This window comes from Tribolium castaneum, chromosome 7 (assembly GCF_031307605.1).
Source record: "Tribolium castaneum strain GA2 chromosome 7, icTriCast1.1, whole genome shotgun sequence".
NCBI classification, from domain to species: domain Eukaryota; kingdom Metazoa; phylum Arthropoda; class Insecta; order Coleoptera; family Tenebrionidae; genus Tribolium; species Tribolium castaneum.
Window position 1 is genome coordinate 10,005,483 of NC_087400.1, and position 22,391 is coordinate 10,027,873.

The 22,391-nt window shown below is 31.3% G+C and overlaps 1 protein-coding gene and 1 long non-coding RNA gene across 5 annotated transcripts in view; one reads left to right on the top strand and one right to left on the bottom strand.

The window, feature by feature from the left end:
• LOC660862 (ras-related and estrogen-regulated growth inhibitor) overlaps positions 1-22,391 on the top strand; it is a 161,051-nt gene that overhangs the window by 40,666 nt on the left and 97,994 nt on the right. The gene's annotated exons all lie outside the window — the stretch shown is intronic.
• LOC135266674 (uncharacterized) lies at positions 10,580-11,939 on the bottom strand. Of its 2 annotated transcripts, none has more exons than XR_010334815.1 (3): positions 11,686-11,939; positions 11,346-11,605; positions 10,580-11,269 (listed from the first exon to the last, which is right to left on the bottom strand). It is a non-coding gene; the product is annotated as an uncharacterized LOC135266674 (long non-coding RNA). The 2 variants fall into 2 exon arrangements; XR_010334814.1 differs by having other exon boundaries at positions 10,581-11,269; positions 11,655-11,939.

The window sequence follows — 22,391 nt, forward strand, 5'->3', positions numbered from 1 at the left end:
GCTTTTGCACGTTTTATTTTAGATTATCGATCGAGCTTTCGTCGGCACGATAATAGAATTATAGTTTTCGAGTAAATACAATAATTAGCGGGGTGTTTCGATTAGGAGGATATTTGGGTCAGTGTTAGGCCGATCTTCGTGAAAGCGTAATCAGCCCGAAGAAACGGATGATGGTTGTTGAAAGGTATTTTTGCATTGCTTTAATTTGCCGCACTTTGTGCAATTATGAGCCAGGAATGAAAGGTCAAAAGACACACTGAAAAATTTTAAGGCAAGAACTAACGAATTAAAAATCGTCCAAAATCCAAAAAATCACATAAAACATCGAATTTCTTCGTTAAATATACATTTCAAACTCCGATTACGGCGAAACTCGTAATCGGCGTCAAAAAATTCTCACAAAAAACATTTCGTTTTTCAAATGCCGATTACGGCGAAACTAGCAGCTTTAAGACAAATGAGCTAGTGCCAAAAGAACCGACACAATATTAATGAGAACCAACTCGTTTTAATGTAGAAAAAAAAACGCGTCCAAAATTGAAAATTTTGACAGCACTCCGTTGTAATCGGCGTCAAAACATGTACACAACGACGCCAATTTCCAAGCAATCATCTTGCAAAAATTTGACTTTTCAATCGCCGATTACGGTGAAACTATAAGCGTTAGACGTTAGAAACAAAAATCCGAAACTTTAGTAACCCATGTCAAACTATTTTGAACAAAGAACGGCGTATAATATTTTAATTTTTGACCGCACTTTATCGTAATTAGCGGTAAAAATCTGATAACTCAAAAACAAATTACGCTGTTTAAATGCCAATTACGAATTTTTTTACAGCACTCCGTTGTAATCGGCGTCAAGACATCTACACAGTGACGCCAATTTGCAAGCAAAAATTTTATTGTCCAAATGCCGATTATGGCGAAACCAGAAGCGCTAGACGTTAGAAACAAAAATCCAACACTTTCGTAAACAATGCCAAACTATTTTCATTTAGGAACGGCTTATAATATTTGAACTTTTGACTGCACTCCACTGTAATCGACGTCAAAAAGTGTAACATACTGACGCTTATTTCAATTTGATATCGCACAAAAAGCATTTCGCTTTTTCAAATGCCGATTACGGTGATACTAGAATCTCTAAAATGAGCTAGTGCCAAAAAAGTCTGATTCCATCGTAATCAGCACCAAATCGTTGTAAGCTAAGAAAAAACAGTGCGTTTAAATTTGAAATCATTGACAGCATTCCATTGTAATCGGCCGGCGTCATGACATCTATACAACGACGCCAATTTCCAAGCAGTTATCTAACAAAAATTTCACTTTCCAAATGCCGATTACGGCGAAGCTAGAAGGATTACACTATAGGACCCAAAATTCTCCACTCCATCGTAATCGGGTTTAAAAAGTCTACACATTGACGCGTATTTCAATCTAATAACTTACAAAAAAGGTTTCGCTTTTTAAATACCTATTACGGAGAAACTAGAAGCGTTAGGACAAATGATCAAATGCCAAAAAGTCCGATACCATCGTAATCAGCACTAAATCATATTAAGGTAGGGAGAAAACGCGTCCAAATTTTAAATTTTTTACAGCACTTCGTTGTAATTGGCGTCAACACATCTACACAACGACGCCAATTTGCAAGCAATTATCTAGCAAAAATATGATTGTCGAAATGTCGATTACGACGAAACTAGAAGCGCTAGACGTTAGAAACATAAATCCAACACATTCGTAAACAATGCCAAACTATTTTCAACTAGGAACGAATTCTAATATTTGAACTTTTGACTGCACTCCATTGTAATCGACGTCAAAAAGTGTAACATACTGACGCTTATTTCAATTTAATATTGCACAAAAACATTTTGCTTTTCAAATGCCGATTACGGCGATGCTAGAATCTCTAAAATGAGCTAGTGTCAAAAAAGTCTGATTCCATCGTAATCAGCATCAAATCGTTGTAAGCTAAGAAAAAACAGTGCGTTTAACTTTGAAATTATTAATATTGAATTATTCCATTGTAATCGGCCGGCGTCATGACATCTATTCAACGACGCCAATTTCCAAGCAGTTATCTAACAAAAATTTCACTTTCTAAATGCCGATTACGGTGAAGCTAGAATCGCACTTTAGGACCTAAAAATCCGCGACTTTTATAATATCTAAAGGCCAAACTATTTGGAACTAGTAACCACGTTTAACATTTGAATTTTTGACTGCACTCCATCGTAATCTGCGTCCAAAAGTGTACACAGTGGCGCTTATTTCAGTCTGATATTTTACAAAAACATTGTGTTTTTCAAATACCGATTACACCGAAACTAGAAGCTTTAGGACCAATCAGCAGTTAGGAACAATATCTGACATTTTCGTAATCAATGCTAAACTATTTTAAAATAAGATCGTATTATATTTGAGTTTTTGACTGCACTCCATCGTAATCAGGTTTAAAAAGTTTACACATTGACGTCTATTTCAATCTAATAACTTACAAAAAAGATTTCGCTTTTCAAATGCCGATTACGGAGAAACTAGAAGCTTTAAGACAAATGAGCAATGCCAAAATGTTCGACTCCATCGTAATCAACACCAAATCGTTGTAAGGTAGGAAAAAAAATGCGTCTAAAATTGAAATTTTTATGAGCACTCCATTAGCAATCTAATAATCTAGCCGATTACGTCGAATCTTGAAAGTCTAAGAAAAAAAGTCCAACACCTTCGTACTCGGGACCAGACCGTTGTTGTTGATTTAGGATTTTGTTTATTTTAATAGAAGCGATAGATGACGAGATAATTTAAAATCATATTCTCATGATTTATTCACTTCTGTACTTAAAAGTGTGTAACCATAACGGTTATAAGGGTTGAATTTTTGACTGCACGCGTTCGTAATCGGCATCTATCTAATTTTTATTTTTCGAACGCCGATTACGGGGAAACTAGAAAAGCACTAGAACAAAAAGTTCAAAATAAAATCATCAAAAATCAAAAATATCCTGTGTTTCTGTTATCATTATAATTTATTTGTTCCTCTTTCACTTAAGTGTTTAATTTTTTTCTCCAGACAAAAGCAGACCGTTACAAAACAATTTTCTCCACATTGCCTCGCCGTATTATCACATATCCAAGATCAACAAGCAAAACGTGTCTTGTTAATATCAATTACGGGCCTCGATGTAAAATTCGTGTAAAAAGGTGCTTTAAATTCGGTAATAATCGGGAACAAAACGGCCAACTACATGATTCCCCACATTATGAACCGTTACTTCGAATCGCTTTATTCTTACTTTATTTATTTAATTAAACGTTCATTACCGCACAATGACGAAAACATCACCCAAAGTTCAAATAAAGTCAATTGATCTGTTTTGGGCTGCCACGGAATTAGAAGGAAATCTTGGCGGATTCCTAAATTGATTTTATTGAAACAACCTTCAAATTCACTTTTTAATCGTCTGCCAGATTTATTTATCTTGTTTCGTCTAGGACCAGCTCAATAACAATTATTATGAAGTTATGAAATGGAAAAAGCTCGTCTTTGACATATTAATGGCCAGGCTACCAATCTTTTATCCCCTTTGGGAGTCATCATTTAATTTCCTTCGGTTATTAAACTGGTTATTTGCTGTATCAGGCAAAAATGGCGATTTTTAAATCAAATCCAATCTAAAGCCGCGTCTACAACCTCGTATCCGAAACCAAATCTATATAAATGTTCATTGATTCCTGTCCACTTCCTGTGCAGCCGCCTTTAGAGATTGCAAGCTGCGATTGCTTAGAGACTTTGTGATAAATGTGAAATTACACGGAGGAGAACGCGGCGCCAAGACACACCACCTGACCCCACTGCAGGTGCCCTCCAATAACTAACAATTATTATTAATATAATGCTATTTGCTCGGATACCAAGGTGGAAAAATCGCACCGAGCGCCGAGTAACGATGAAATAATTAACGTAATTGCACAGCTGAGAGGAAAAATTCGAATTTATTGGATACTAGCAGTTACCCACGACTTCGTCCGCGTAAATTTAATTCAGACTGATTATAAATGTTTTTTTATCTAGTTGATGATGGAACTGTTTGTTCCAAAGCTTACTGTAGTTTCTGAATGTTGCAATTCTTTTTCTCTTTTTTGTATAAATGGGTAAAGTTGTTTTAATTTTTTTTGAACTACAGGGACACTAATCAATCGAGTCACTTGAGCAAAGGGGCACAGCGCATTAGAATTACAGAATTCATAAACATCTAAATATTTTTATGCAAAGAAAGTATTTGAAATTATCATACAATTATTTTTCGTTTTGACAAATCATTGTTGCTATTATTTGTAATTTTTTTTTGTTGATGTTTATTAATTTAAAGCTTTTTATCGTTATTTGGATGAAATTGTCACTTGCGCCTTATTAGAATTCACCAACGGCTTCAACAGAGAAATATTTCTGAACAGTGTACAAACTTTGATTTTATTGGAGATATTGAATTTATGCTCTTTATGACTTTTATGATCGTTAACTCAAACCAACGCGAAATCCCTTTTTTAAATGTAAATAAATAATTCACTCTTCCTCAGAAAGGCACATTCCCGTAAAATTCAGAAATGCTTATTAACAAAAATTGCATTTTTTTTAAGTTTTAAAGTGTTGAAATAGATTGGTAGCAAACATTTATGGAATCTACATTCCAGTTTTGTTTTAACTCTTAACTTTGTTTTTTTTATGGAAGCTATATTTGCTTTTTGTATTTTTGAAAAGTGTTTTTATTGCTGATTACAACGATATATCACATGATAATATCAAATCTTACATGCTGATCAAAATGGAGAAAAAAGCATTTTTGCGAAGAGTGCTTGGGAAAAAACGTTAACTATTTTGTTTTTGAAAAAACTAGATTTTAGAGATTTAATTGAATTTGGTTCTGGAAGGTCCACATTTGTTCCAAGCTTAGTTATTTAAAAACTAAACTACCTCATAAGCTAGAATTTTATTCCTCGCAAAACAAAAAACATTTTTGACGATTTTTCCAAAGCACTCTTTGCAGAAATGCTCTTTACTTAATTTGAATTAGCATGTAAGATTCGATCATATCATGTGATATATCATTGTAATCAGGATCAAAAAGACTTTTCAAAGATACAAGTATCAAATATGGCGTCTATAAGGAAAACTAAAGTTGAGTGTTGTAATTTTGACATCAAGAACGCCTTGGAAAAGGTAATGATTTAGATTTGTTGGAAAAAGTGCCTAAAGAATGTCCTACTTAAAAACGTCTGGTGCTTTTAATTTTCTCTTAAAAAAAATAAAGACAAAAATTACAAAATTTAGATTTTTCCCAATAAATCAAAAACTAAAAATGACATCACCAAATTTTCGTTGAGATAATTGTTTAGCATAAAAATTGAACCAACCTCGCATCACTTTTAATAAGCTCAAAAAAACGGACACCCTGTAGAGAAGATGTGAAGCAACAAATTATTTGAGCGAAGATAATTATCTGAGAAAAAAGCGATTTTTATGAAGCAGTTCTTTTAGCCTCCAAATTTCAACAAGATCTAATCTTGATGAAATATTGCCCACTGAAAAATTTAATTAGTATTTGTTTCAGCTGGTGAAAAGTGCAAGATTAAATGTCACTTCAGTTAGAGAAACGCACTCTTGAGCAATTTTTTCCACACATCTCATTATGCCGTATTGTGAACTTTTACTTTTGACCCTTGTTGCATTTCTTAAATAATGTCATTTCTGAATGGGTTTAAATTAAAGTGAATATGCATATCACGTCTGCTTGAGTTTTTCTGGGGAAAACTAATAGAAAGTTGGAGTTATTTCGGCAATTTAATCGCTCAATTAGTTCGAAATTTGCGGCTTTATCTTTCTGAAGAAAAAGTGAGCTCATTAAAGAACAGGTAAATTATTTTAATGGGTTGCTGTCGCACCTTTTAACAACCGATAGATGTTCCAGCGATTAAAAATGTCGGAACAATTTGTTCTTGTTTCAAACAATGGCTGCAAAGGGAAAAATAGTGACAAATAGGACGGAGATTTTAAAAGATGGTTCCGCTTCGAGATTAGATCTAACAGATATAAATTACATAATAAATAATAACTTAATAATAGAAATCCATTGTTTCAATCTAGTTTGCGATAAAGTTTTAATGTGCCGTTGGCTTTCGTACTCCGTTTTGTTATTATTATTGTTCGCATATTTAAAACGCGAGATTTATACTGTTATAAATCACGCTCGAACGGGGCGGTAAAAGCGACTTTACTGCACATACATTGTACAGAATATTTTCCGATTTTTGCACCAAAAACATTTTTTTATTGGATTTCTTTGTAAACCAACACTCGTGTGCGACTGACACTGGTAAAATATGTTACCTGTTTGTAAGCAATACTTTTTCATGGTAACTATGTGTGTAAGTGTAACAAATTGTCTTAGGCTACATCGTAAATCATAACTTTACTAGATATGAGCATTGAGCAATTAATCATTGTTTGCATCACTTAAGACTGCATTTAATATGCAATTGACATAAAAATAAGACCATGTAGGTTGCCATTTTTACCGAAACTCTACCTTGAATATTGCAAATACACCCAACTAGACACAATTCATTAACATTATGCTAAAACGATTAATGGAGCGACTAACTTACATTATTACGCGCCCTGAACATCATTTATTTAGCTCGGACAATCGAACAAAGCGTACGGGGTGACCCAAGAAAAAATATTTGCGAAGGTTTGGCTTTTTTTTCTTTCTTTTTTTTGATTTTTTGTTTTGTGTCGTATGCATCATCCAACTTCAGGATCAAAAATCATAATACCAGGAACTCAAATGCTACATCGTCGCATATAATATCTAATATTTTTAGAATAATGTTTTTTTGTTATTTTTCAAAGTTTTTAATCTTGACATACAATACAACAATACATATATACCATCGGTTTGTTTTTTCTTTTTTTTTCTATGCTTTTTTGTTTTGTATCGTGTGTATCATCTAACTTCAGGAACAGAAATCATCATACAGGGTGACTCAAATGCTACATCGTCGCATATAATATCTAATATTTTTAGAGTAACGTTTTTTTTTCGTTATTCGTCAGTTTTTAATTAAGTTAAGTTAAGTTTTTAATCTATTCACTGCAATACTACAATTTTTCCTGTTTTTTTGTTTTTAAATTTTTTTGGCTTTTATAGTATTGTGGAAAAGGGCGACAACTGGAACGAAATATAAATAAATAAAAAATAACATGATGTTAAATTTGCTCGAAAATACAACCACTTCGAATTGTGCGATTGAGGGACTTCTAAAAAAAATATGAGTAAAAAATTTACCAATAAAACAAAAAACGGTCAAAATGGTTATTTTTCGATTCAATTTTGTGAGCTTTTCTTTAGTTTGCAAATTTTTCTGCTAAACGCTCTAAAAATGGAAATATTTCTCGATTTTTATAAGTTTTCGGTTTTTGACTGTTTTTTGACTAAACTTTAGGTACTAAAAAATAGCGTTTTGGTATGAAGTTGTAATAAAACCTTTACCTAATTAAGTAATATTTTCTTCAATGTTATATGTATTAGATTCTATTTCTTACAATGTGTTTTTAAATGATTCTCAACCAGTTAACTTTGAAATTGGTTCACATGTTTAAAAAATTGCGCCGCTCTACTCAATTGAATCCTCTGTCAATAAATGTCAAATCTGTCAGTTGTTAAATTCAATAAAATTCTTTAAAAAAATTTGTTAAAATGCTACACTGTGCAGGAAAACATTTTTATTGTCGAAGTTTATTTACGAATTCGAGACTTAATAAATGGAGAATCGTAATATTCGATGTCTAAATGCCTATCATTAGTTCTATGAAGCGGTATTTTCTGATTTTGCATGAGAAAGTCACAGATGACTAGATGAGAATCATTTAAAAACACATTGTATTAATAAAAGTCTTGACATTATTTGATGAATTTATTTCTCACTGGAGCATCATTCTGCTTTTCACTTTAAAAAAGTTAAATTGTTCCAATTAAAAATAAAAGATAAATTTTAGAAAATCCGATTAATTTCAATAATCTGTCGTAATTCCAGATTAATTTCAGAAATTCCAAATTAGTTTCTGCAATTCCAGCTGAATTTTCGTAAATCCAACTTAATTTTCGTAATTCCAGAATAGTAGTTTGTATCGTAATGCCAAATTAAATTTGATAGTTCTAAAAAATTCTAGTAATTTCCATTCCAAATAATTTCAGAATATTCCAAAACGAAATTTAGTAATTCTAAAAAATTACAGCAATTTACAAATAATTGGAATGATTTACAAATAAATGTAGTAGTTCTGCAAATTCCAAATAAATCCACACAAATCCCTGTAATTCAGAGTAATTTCAATAATCTATTGTAATTCGGGATTAATTCCGAATATTCCAAATTATTTATTTGTAATTCCAGCTGAATTTCCGTAAATCCGTAAATAAACTAAATTTTCTTGATTCCAAAATAGTAGTTTGTATCGTAATGCCAAATTAATTTTGTTAGTTCTAAAAAAATTTACGTAGTTTCCATTTCAAATAATTTTGGAAAAATTTTAAACAAATTTCAGTAATTCTTAAATTAAACCTTAATTTGTCAAATCAAAGACAAAATAAATTTTGCTAAATTTTAAAATTTTATGGTCGATTTGAAGTTAAATATTCAAAAATATTTTGCCAAAAATCTGATTTTTTCTATTATTACGAACATAATTAATTAAATAATTACCGTAATATACTGCCCTCCAGTCGCTAGTCTAATATGAATGCAAGCAAAACCTAAAACTCAGTGTTTAAGTTTCATAGGTCGCTGGTTTATCCGGCTCGGAGAACCATTTGTTTGAGTACTCAAATTAACCAAGAGTTTTACTTAAACGCGGTGACCGTCTTATGTAATATAACCTTTTCTAGTTTTTTTTAAGGACAAGGAAAAAGAACGAAATATTTCAAATGATTTTTTAAGGCTTTCTTCTTTGATCAATCTAATCCCTCCAGCTTCGGATAGAAAATGTGACTCGAGAGAAGCGACAGCATAATACTCTTCATTTAGCAGCAATATAACATTTAGTACGATATGATTCAGGGGCTTATTTAAATTTTTTCCCAGAAAATTGCTCGTTTCGTGTTGATTTTGACAGAGCGCTTATTATTCCGCCGTTCATTTGGGAGTTCACGTTCAGTCGGCGCCGCAATTGTGGTATTCTCGCTGCAGACGATACGGTTAATTACGATGCCATCAAGTGTTGAAAGCCTTAAGGTTGGTATCCATGCGGTTCATAATTGACGTTGAGGCTATACAACGACAGTCATCCAAAGCCGCCTCAATTTGTACGTACAAAGCTTCTTGTGCCACCAGCAAATCCAGACATAAAGCCCATTCTGTGAAATGGTTTTCGTCAAATTAACAATTCTGACGAACTGTTACATGCTGATTAACACCTTGACGGCCGCCTGGGGGTTGAACTGTAAAGCGGCCTGATTTTAACTCACTTTGGCAAAGGGCAACATACCCAAAAAATCTACAAACCTGTTCCGTCTAAACTCCACATTAGAAGTATTGAATGTTCTAATAAAGATATTTATTTGAACGTCGGTACTCAGCCATAATCCATTAAGTTCTGCTCAATGAAATTATTTTCAAGATGGCGGCACTTTCGGTTATATAGTCCGGGACATTTCTATATGAGATACGTCATACCGCATACCTTGACGCGAGACTATATAGAGCACAAAAACTAGATAAGAGCTCAAATTTAGGGAACTTGGCTGTTTGATGTGTTTGACAGATGACAAATGTAAACAATAATAAAAATTTAAATATTTCTTTATTGTAGTAAAGTACAGCAAAATGTACCAACTAGAACACTTAAAAACAAATGGAGAAACTTTCAAATGCTTTGAAGTACCGTTGCTGGAGTACTGTTGAGGTTATGTTTGACCTTGGTATGACTGTCAGGTTTAAAGTTGAAATTTGCATTAAAAAGGCCATAAAAGCCTCGAAGTGCCTTTTAGGGTAGTCATCGTCATGTTCCAATTGCATGCCCCCTCTCTGCCACATCAGTAAAATTTGCCACAAAAGTTTAAAAAAACGACTTTAAACAACAAAAAAGGCCCTATTTTCATTAACAATGAGACATATCTCGCTGCATGCGGCACGACATAGGCCTCATAGACCAATCTCATTGTGAATGGTTTTCGCTGAGATCACTTTGAGAGGGTTTCACTGAGACTGACGTTGGCGGAAGGCTGAAACCTGCGTCGCGACAAGTCTTTGCACCAACATTCGAAAACGCTGTCAATGGCTTAAAATGATAAACTGTGTCAGTTTTTTTGTGTCTTTGAGGATTAGTCTTTGAGTCCTGTCGCGCCGCATGTAGCGAAGCAGATCTCATTGTAAATGGGTTCTTTAAGAAACAGTTTCAATGTACACCACAAGACATACACTGAGACGGCCTCATGCCTCATATCATGACTTGTAATTGACAGCATTTTATAAAATGATTTGGAATCATAATGCAGAGATTGTTGCGAGACAGTCAGGCAGGTCTCAAGCCTTCTGCAGAAGTCGCTCTCAGTGAGTCCATGTCTTAGAGATGCAAGACCAATTTAGACCATTTACAGTGAGATTGGTGCCCGAGACCTATGTCATGCAGGAAGCCAAACTTCATCGTGAATGGACCCTTTTCAATGGGGGTGTGCTTTTTGAATAAATATGAAATGGCCTTTTTGAAAAAAGCAGTTGTCTCTCTTTTATTCATCTATTCAACACGTTTGTATTCGATGCACTTACACCAATTTCATTATCAGTGTCTTGATTATCAGGCAAGGGCAAAGTGGAATTGGAGGCAACCCAGAAATAAAAACACTTTAATTTCCTTTATTAGTAAGCTATATTTTTTATAAAAGACGACTACTCGACTACTCTCAGATAGAGACGTACAAAAATGTAAACAAGAGTAAAAGTTGGTTTTTCGCAATATTTCACACTATTCTTCCACACGTCCACAGTAAAATCAGAAAGCGCTTGTTGTTATAAAGCCCTTATTATGTTTTTTGACGATGGCTGTGATGTATTTGTTAAACGTAAGTTTTCAAATACCCCATGCCAGTGCAACGGAGTTATATTAACAATTTTATGGGATTATTTTTAACTTTACACCCATTCTGCTTGAAACAAGAGTCGCTACCAGGAAATAACAACGAAAAAAGTGGACCCAAAAGGCTTCAGCTACAAATTATAAACACTATCTGTGATTTTTTTAATATTTTTTTTAATAATTAATTAATAAATGTCGTGAACTTACTTTGAAGTAAACAGTGAGCTCCATCTATAACTCATAATTACTTGAACCGCAATTCCCATCATCAAAATGTGCAAAACTGCGATAAGTGAGGTTATGCAGGTATGCACTTTGTTTTCCAGTTTTTCACACAAAATATATCACAAATTACGCAAATCATACAACCAGCGACAGTCAGTACTGTCAGTACGTCACAGCAGCTTTCTCCAGCACAATCACTGACTGCAATTCTGTGTTGTGCCATTCCCGTCTCATCATACAATCTATAATTGTTATATGACAAGTAATGTTTCTACCTTCAAAAATACTTGCGTAAATATTTTATTATCCCGTTAGTACACACTTTTAAAGCAGCCACTGGTTATATAGATTAAAATTATAACATTTCCTTCCTATTTCCTTTGTTATTGTGTTATTGTTTACATCAGTCAGCTGTTTACTGTCATTTTCTAATGCTACCAATTTAAAAAATGTCCCTGTTATTAAAGCTCAAGGACCATAGAATGAGAGAGAGAACATTTTTTGTTCACATAGACGCTGAATATACGTATAAATGTCAGAAAATTCAAATTTTTTATGTCCAAATAGAAATGTCCCGGACTGTACCGAAAGTCGCAAGCAACTTTCTTATTTTAAATGGAATGATATGTTTTTCACTACGTTTTTGGATTAGTTGAGTTATTTTAAGGCCGTTTCTATCAGTTTTCCCTATACTTAAGTTTAACCGTTTTCGACATATTTAAGATTGTTTAAAATTTTTTGGATTTGCACCTGTCACTTAAAAAATCGGTAACTCTCTTAGTTTTAGAGATTTCGAAATCATATTTTGGGAATTAAAAGAAAAAGCCTATATTTGTTCTCCAGTGTGTTCAAAATTGGAAAAAAAAGTTAACAAACCCAAAAATTTTACGGTTAAGTTTGAACAATTTCAAGGACGCAATATTTAATTTTTTCAAATGGGTGGTCTTACTTTTTATTTTACTAGATAAAGAAGAATTTTTTTCTGCATCGATCTGTATTAGCATTCCCTATACCTATCTGTGATAATTTTCAACGTATGTTGGTTTTTTGACATTGTAGAAAATTTCTTACCAACCACAGCTATTTTTGCGTAGTTTGCCATGCAAACATTTCAGATAAAACAAACGACAAATTCAGTTCACAATTGTGTTAGCCTTCCTCTGAAAACAAAATAAATTCATTGAATGTTGATTTAAAATCTTTAATTTCTCACATTTTTTTCATGGAAACCTATGAAAAAATGCCTATTGCTAATGAATTTCTCAATCCCAACAAAAAGTTATTGTAACCTAAAAACTATTAAACATAAGTATAGGAAATGCTAATACAGACCGATGCAGAATTAAATTCTCCACGATTTAATAAAATAAAACATTTCATTAAAAAAAAAAGAGTTAAGGGTGCTTAAAGTTCTGAAAACCTAACTTTAATCATTTGAGGTTTGTTATTCTTTTTGAAAAATTTGAAAACACCAAGGAAAAGATTTTTCTTTCAAAAGTAATAAAAAATATTTCCAGATTTTTAAAAATTGCACAGTTACCGATTTTTTAAATGGAAGGAGCAATTTATAGGAAAATTAAAAACCCTAAATATTTAGTAAACGGTTAAATTTAGGTATAGGGAGAGCTTATGAAAACTACCTTAAAATAAATCAATTAATCCAAAAACGCATTAAAAAATACAGATTTCCATTTAAAATAAGTAAGTTGATAGCGACTTCCGGTATAACCGGAAGTGTCACCATCTTGAAAATATTTTCACTGACCAGGAACTAAGAGATTATAGTTGCATACAAATTTTCAGATGACCATCTATACTTCTAATGTAGAAAGAATGTAGACAGAACGCCCTGTATAATCGAAAGCTTGTTTGTCAAACTTGCGATAATTATACGCCTCTATCTTAATAACAGTATTAGCAACAATCTTAATTTGGACCATTTAACCAGTTCTGATTCGGTCAAGATAAGCCCTGATTGATTTTGAATCTTATCTTATTTAAATTAGTTGCTATTCTTAATTTTTGCCTTTGTAAACGTAATGAATGATTGCCGATTTTTATCGGGTCAAAACGAGAACTAATTTATAATTGGCTCGCAAAAAATGCAGCTATTTAACATTATCGATCTTCTGTCAAAAATTTACCGTTAATTCTAAATATAAAATTACCTCTTAAAATTTATTATGTATTTATTGAAACATGTAGAGTATGTTCGTGACAAAACCACTTTTTGGATTCCTGGAACTTGTGATTTATGTGGTTGGCAATAATTATGTTAATATTTAGCATCTCTCTGCTCACCTTACACGGTTTCCGTGTACGTGATTAATAAATTAAGTAAGCGAGGTCTTTAAAATTGGCGAAATATTTCTATCGCACATATGATGCAAGTATTTGTTAATTATATGAAGCAGTTTCTTTTAAGTTAGTGTTTACTAATGTTTTTTTGTCCCAAATAGGTGGGATCAACAAATAAAAAGAGAGCATTAACTTTTCTTAATAAATAAGATAAGAAAATACAAACCACCAAAATATTTTTTCTTTGTAAACCCTCTGAATTATTCATTTTGTTTTAGTGTTTAAGCTAAAATGAACATGTAGATGAAAGGATAATAATAAATAGAAAAAAGAACTACTGAACTCTTTCTGGTATTATATTTAAGCGCAGTAAGATAGTAATTTCAGTCAGATATACATTTGCATTATTAAGAACGATAAAGCATTTTAAATCTGCAAAAAATATATTGAATTTTTATTACAATAGGAATAAGATGTGCACATTTTTAGAATTCGATTTAAATTGCTTAGAATTACTTAAATCTATTTGGAAATTATAGAATCACTAGATTTATTTCTAAATAATTCTAATTATTATTTGTGAATTTCTGGAATTTTTAATTGTGCTTATGGTTTTAATTTTTTCGATTTGAGTTTATTATAGTTTTTCAGAGTTTTAAATACCTATATTTGTTATTTGCAGTGCTCTTTCTAAAATGACGTGGAGTTCTGTTAAAGATAAAATTACAGTAGCTTTGTTGTGTGTTTGTTAAAATGAAATGTGTTTTTAATAATAAAACTGAAAAGAGAGAAAATATAAAATTGAAACCAACAAATCTGTAATATGAAAACTATATACAAATCTTTGAAAAACTGAGGAAATCATTCATCTTAAAATCAACAAATCTAAAAATCGTTTGCCTGTAATGACTGGTATTATTAACCAAAATAAAAAAAATTGTTTTGACCATCACTCGAAAAATAAAAAAAATATACAGTTCTAGTTTTTTAAGTTTTAAAGTTTTTTATTTTTCTATTTTTATTTAATGTTAGACTTTAAACTTTTCGTTAAATGTCATGATTGTTACGAATTTTTAGTTTTTAGCTTTTTTGAAATTTGTAGTGTGTTTTCGATTTTTAGAGAAGATTTTTAACGTTTTTTGGTTTACGTTTATTTGAGTTTTTAAAATTTCAGGTTTTTTGATTTAAGCAAATTTTGTAGGGTTTTAAGTTCGAATTCACTACATTTTCAATATGATTTGTATTTGATTTATTTCGTTGAATTGTTTAGGTTTTAAGTTTCATTTAGGTTTTAGTGTTTTAGGTATTTCATGTTTACTTCGCGCTTGTTAAATTCTGGGTCTTATACAAAATGCAGATTGCACGAAGCAAAGCTAAAAACAAAACTTGTTAAAATTTCGAGTATATTGAAAGAATTTTATTAAAGAGCTCTGGTTTTTCAATATACTTAGGATTTATTTTTAAAATACTCGTCGTATCGTTTTAAACTCCTAATATCTCACCAAGTTTCAGTTGGAATTCTGATATCTACGAATTTTTCGTTTTTATCATTGAGGTTTTGTCAGAATTTGTTTTTTTTTTATTTATTTATGAAGTTGTTCGGTTATTCAAGTTTTTTGGTTCAGTTTTATTTGAGTACGCTAGATTTTGAATGGCTTATCAGTTTAACCAAGTTTTTTTAAAGTTTTTAATTTATATCCAACGGGCTTTTAATCTGTTCTAAGTATTTGATATTTTTTATTCCATTGGTTTTTGGTTTAATGTTTTCAGTCGATATTTCAACTTTATTTGTAAATAAAAGCTCCACTTTAATTCTCGTTAAATTTTGAATCTTGAGTTCAGCTTAATGAAAATATTTTCAAGATTACAGCACTTTCGGTTATACTGGAAGTCGCTATTAACTTTCTTATTTTAAATGAAAAGGTTTTTTACTGCGTTTTTTGGATTAGTTCATTTATTTTAAGGGAGTTTTCATCAGTTTTTCCTATACCTAAGTTTAACCGTTTTGGATATATTTAGGCTTTTTGAAAATTTTTGGATTTGCACCTGTCACTTAAAAAATCGGCAACTCTCTTAGTTTTAGAGATTTCTAAATCATATTTGGAGAATTAAAAAAAAAACTTATGTGTTCAAAATTGAAAATTAAATTAATAAACCCAAAAATTTTAAGGTTAAATTTGGACAATCTCAAGTACCCATAACTTAATGTTTTTAAATGGATAGTATCGATTTATATTAGTATTCCCTATACCTATCTGTGATAATTTACAAATAATGTTGTTTTTTTCACGTTGTAGGAAATTTCTTACCATAGCTATTTTTACATAGTTTGTCATAAAAATATTTCTGATTAAACTTAAACGATAAACTCAGTTCAAAGTTGTGTTATCTATCCCCTAAAAACAAAATAAATTAATTGAATTCAGTTGGTTTAAAAAACTTTAATTCTCACATTTTTTTATGGCTAATGAATTTCTTAATCTCAACAAAAGGTTATTGTATCTTGAAAACTATTAAACATTAGTATAGAGAATGTTAATACAGATCGATGTAGAATTAAATTCTCTACCATTTAGTTAAATAAAACTTTTGGCATTTTATTTGAAAAAAGTGAGTTATGAGGTTATGAGTTCTGCAAACTTAACTTAAAAAAAATAGTTTGTTATTCATTTTTTTTGAGATTTGAAAACACCAAAGGAAAGATGTGGGCTTTCTCTTTCAAATGAGCTGAAAAATATTTCTGAATTTTAAAAAATGGCAGAGTTATCGATTTTTGAACTAGAATATGCAAATACAAAAAAAATTAAAGCCAAATATTTTGCAATCGGCTAAATTTAGGTATAGGGAAAGCTTACGAAAACTACTTTAAAAAAACTCTAGTAATTCAATAACGTATTAAAAATATATTTTTTTTTTTAAATAAGAAAGTTGATAGCGACTTCTGGTATAACCGGACGTGCTGCCATCTTGAAAATATTTTCATTGAGCTGGACCTAAGAGATTATGATTGTACACAAATTTTTACATGACTATCATTTATAGAACTCCCACTACCTTTAATGTCGGATTTAGATGGAACACCTTGTATACCTACTAACACCAAAAAATTATTTCTTTTATTTCTTATTTTTTTTGTTCATTATTAGTTTGAAACGAGGTTTGAATTGAGCTCACAATTAATATGTTTGAAGTTGTTAAGCCTTTTTTTCCAATTGCACTTCAACTTGACACCCTTATTTAATTGCTTTCTTGCTACAACTTAAAAAACGGTAGTCTTCAAATTACCAAAATTTCCCTAATTTTTGTTTTTGTTAGAAGACACTCTGAAGTGACCCAAATAGTGGAAGTGCAAATTTCTGCCTCTTCTGAGATGGTACAAGAAAAAAAGTTGTAAGGTTGGAATAATAATAAATTTGTGAATGAAATCGGATGTTTTTTATTTTTCGAACCAAAAAGTCAAAAAGTGCAAATGAAGAGGCAGATGGAGTCCGACGTTGTCTGAATAAAGCGATTACGGCACCAAATCAAATTGTGCACGTTTGAACGGCCTCTTTGTGCAAAAAAGCCGCACCATGTGCCAAAACGCATTCTCCCCAGGGTATTACCATCTGGGTTGTGATACATATTGGGCAATATAATCGTATCCATTACTCGTAGCACTGCTCTATAGTGTTATATCCGAAGATGCATGCGGTCATAAAACGCATTATCATAAATATACGCGGTGCCAAATGGCCTACAACTCACGAAATAAGAAACAAAATTGGCACAACAGCGGATGTCTAGACTTAAATGCGGCCATAAATTTCGCGCGTTATTTAGTAAGTGTACAGTTTTGTATTTATTTGGGATCGAGAAAATTAAGCTACGTAATAAGCTTACATTTATTTTTTTGCCTTCGGTTTAAATTGAATTTCCACCATTAATTTATATGACGTGTCATTTGGGGCCAAATTTATGTGATTTTTACGATTCTTAGCGGGGATTTGCGTAAAATATATTATGACTTGAAAATATGAAGATAAAAATCGTTGTGGGACTGATCGAGGGAAGATTTATATTTTCTTCCTGAAAAGTTGCAGTAAAAGTAGTGCGTAGGCACTTAATGAAATTAATAATGATGGACCCACGCGAAAAATCCACACGTGACGCCCACAGGGGGCGCTGATAAATATGTTAGGTGCAGGGATTGGACAATTGCTTCGAAAAGTCATTCTTCAAGTTCTGAGCCTTCAAACACGCTATTAATCACTTGGATAAAGATAACTAAAAAAAAAAAAAATAAAGAAAGATAACTTGGACTTGCTTTCTATACAATAAAAGATGATTTAAAGTTAATACAAGTTGCCCAAATTAATTGGAATTTTGATTACTTAACCTAAGCTTAAGCTCTAGTGACGGGAAATTAAAGATTAAACAATAAATGAATGGAATGAAAGAAAAAATTCAACTGTTGGATTGGTCTGTTATTTTCTGTTCTTGTCTATCAAGTATACTTTTCTCTTTGTCTATCTTTCTCTTACAGTAAACAAATATCTGCATCGTACACTACATTATGTGGACTAATGTCGTAAATTCAATCACATTGTATTTCTTGTAGTGTTTATATGACACGAATTTTTGATGTTATCAACATAATTTCAAAAACACAGGCCATTGTGTTTTTTATTTTATTTTTTAATTAAATGCACTGTGCACTATTACACCTACAGTCTTTAACATTTTGACTTTTAAAATGTAAATTTTTATCTGGTACCTACTTAGGTATCTATTCTAGCAACGTTTTCTTTGTACACCATTAAATTTTTATTACGATTACCCCAAACCGCCGGTACCTTTAAAGCTAATCATTCAGGTAAGCTTATTGTGTGCTTTATTGCACCCTTGTCAAAACATCTTACTGTGAGGGTTGCTTATCTTAAACAACATTATTTGTTGTAAAACTTTATGGTGTACAAAGAAAACGTTGCTACAATATTTAGTATCTGTTAAGGTTACAATGTGTATATCATCAATATTAATCAATAATATATCAGACCTTGCCTTGTTTATTAGATATAACTATCTGCAAAAAGCTTTTGAACTCTTTCAGTACTCGAATTACGAATTACTTCAGAAAAAAATATAGAACATTTACAAACAACTTGTCAACTACTGCCAAAGTTTGTTGTGGGAATTTTTTAGGGTAAGGTTATTAAAATCCTGACTTAAATTTGTTTTTTATGTATTTTTAAACAGGAATTGAATACAACAAAGCCATTTTTTCCTTATTTTCTTTTATGACTGAAATTTTACATATCTACCGTAATGTAATTCTTTACGACTTATTTTTTATTTAAATTTATTCTTTATGCTTAAAATTGCATATATTAACATATTTTTTTAGGATGTTTTTAACAAATTACAAACTACAATATACAGGGCGAGTCTGTTAAAAGTATATTTTTACTGTTTTCCAAAAATTAATGTAACTTTAGATTTTTTTTTACAATTTCTTATTTCTTAATTAATTAATTAATATTTTGTTAAATATTTTTTTTAATAATATTCTAAAAAGAAATGATGTTTTGTTCTAAAACTGTTTTAATAAATATTTGTATAACTCAAAGGAAATAAAAAACTAATGTTTATTGCAAAGTAAATGATTACTAAATCTACTTAAACAATAAGAATTAATTAATTACTAATTCAAATTAAGTTACAATTTACTTGGAAAAGGTCGAATTAGAATGTGACATTTTACAATTACGGGAGCTACAAAATGAGACGAATAAATTAGTTTTTGGGTCTAGCGACAATTTTCTCCAAGCGTTTTTTGAATGAAATAAAATTTAGGTATTGTTTCTAATAGTGTCAATGACATAAATTTTTTCTGAGACATAATATTTTTATTATTTAATTTACATACACAGAAAAGAGAATAAAGAAGCTAATAGCAAAATTTTATGCGATTCGTTTTGATATACTTTCAGCAGACTAACCCTATATTCGATATTTACGAAAAGATCAAAATTGAATTTAGTTTAATTTTTGGATTATACAATTTTTTATACGATATCAAATTTAAAAACTAATTCTGGAGATCGCAATTAAGTGAAAGTGAAACTGTACATACGATACACAGGGTCGCTACAAAGTATAGATAAGTTAAATGTTATAAAAACTATTCATCAAAACTTATTGAAATGTATATGAATTAACTGTTTCAAAAGTATAAAAAACGCCAACATCGCATTTTACCGCTTTTATAAACCGACCCTTAGGTTCAGTTTACAGAAAGCTTCATCAAATTTTAAACAGTAAAAAGTTAACAACGGAAATAGATCAATCAAATTGATTCAGTTTGGTCACGTGATCAGTTAATCACGCCGTTAATTGAGGATTAACTTAATGACACTTCTATAAACCGGTCCTTAAAGTATTTAAATTCTATTATCTTAGAATATGTTTAAGGATCGGTTTATAGAAGTGTCATTAAGTTAATCCTCAATTAATGGCGTGATTAACTGATCACGTGACCAAACTGAATCAATTTGATTGATCTATTTCCGTTTTTAACTTTTTAAAGTATTCAAAAGTATTTAAATTCTGTTGTCTTAGAATATGTTTGATTTTTTTTAATGGCAAGAAGGGTCAAATTTAATTTTTTTTTTTTTGAAAAGGATTTTTTTGTGCTTTGTGATGGACGCATGCATATCTTATTAAACAAAATTATCAAACTAACAAAATTTTGTTAGCTTATGGTCTGGTTTATAGAAAGCTCAATTAAAGCTAATTGCGCTGTTAATAGTTACTAACGCGAATTAAATTTGTTCAATTTGGTTGCGCGATCTGTTAATTTGTTAAGTTCCATTAAAGTTAATTGTGCTGTTAAAAGTTAACGACGCAAATGGATCAATTAAATTTGTTTAATTTGGTCACGTGATCTGTTAATCACGCATTCCGTTAACTAAAGATCGGTTTATAGAAGCGTCATTAGTTTAATTCGAAATTAAATGCGTGACTAACTGATCACGTGACAAAACTGAACCAATTTGATTAGTCTATTAGCGTTGTTAACTTTTAATAGAGCATTTAACTTTAATTGAGCTTTCTATAAACCGGCCCTTATTAGAAATGTTGTCATTACCTAATGTTACCTCTTTGTCACCTGAACTTTGATTAAAAAGTAAGTACATAAAAGTTAATAATAATTGTTAAAATAATACTATTAATTAAAAAAAAGAATACATTTTAATAAAAATGGCTGTATCCATACTTATTAGCGACCTTGTGTACGGTATGTACAGGGTGTTGCACCTACATGCCATATCCAGAATTGGTTTTTAAAATTGGTAATGTTTAAAGAATCGAGAATTGGTTTCAGGTTTTTGTCAAAAATTTATCACCTTAGTCCTCCTCCAACGCGTGCTATTTTTAGTGTTGACCGCCTCCTCAAAGAAAGTGAAGATTCAAGAAAACAAAACAAGCAGAAATCCCGTTGTGCATGTTTGGCTTGCACGACGTCCGATCTCCGATACCTTTTAATTATTGCCTTATTAAAGCATTAATTCCCTCGGATGCGTTAATCCATTCCGCAAAACATTGACCTTTCTGTATTTAAGTGAACGCAAACTACACATTCCGACCGCGACCTTCTCCGATTGCTTTTATAGACCGGCATTTCGAAGGTCGTATACCAGATTAAAACAAGGGAGTAGGTCAGTGTTACAAATTTACTCATTGTAGTTTTCTTCATTCAGTGATTTTTACGGTCGGATATCGCATTACTTATCTTTCATTTTTGAGCGCGAAGACATTTGTAGAACAAAGCTCACCGCTGAGATAAATTAGCTTCAGCTTGTAGCCGTGCTTGTATCCGGAAACGGTTCATAAACGCCGTCGTTTATTTGGAATTGGTGAGACGGGGGATTTTTTGACGGCTGCGAAGGCTGGGATGTGGGTGAAACGGGCACTGAAGGCAATTTTGGGGCTGCATGTGGGTTTTAAAACTGCTGTGGACGAGATTTTTATATTGTTTGGTGTGTAACAATAAAAGAAATCACGAGGAACGGACCAGACATAAAAGATATAAATCGGAGAAGTAAACAAATATCCAGTGACAATTTTATTTAGGTTTTTTATTTTTCAACACTTGTTACTATCATGCCTTCAATTTAATTTCTCAACAAAATAGCTAATGATTTTTAAATTAGATTTTCAAGACTCAATAAAATAAGACCGAAGGTATGACATTTTTCAATGCAATTTCATTGTCATTGTCAAATAAAGGCCATCAATGCAATGCAATATTTTATATCTGGTTGCATTTTAAAGTTTGGCAGAGTCGTAAGGTATGTGAATCATCCTGCTGTGGACGAGATTTTTATATTGTTTGGTGTGTAACAATAAAAGAAATCACGAGGAACGGACCAGACATAAAAGATATAAATCGGAGAAGTAAACAAATATCCAGTGACAATTTTATTTAGGTTTTTTATTTTTCAACACTTGTTACTATCATGCCTTCAATTTAATTTCTCAACAAAATAGCTAATGATTTTTAAATTAGATTTTCAAGACTCAATAAAATAAGACCGAAGGTATGACATTTTTCAATGCAATTTCATTGTCATTGTCAAATAAAGGCCATCAATGCAATGCAATATTTTATATCTGGTTGCATTTTAAAGTTTGGCAGAGTCGTAAGGTATGTGAATCATCCTGTATAGTATGCTAATTTATTGATAA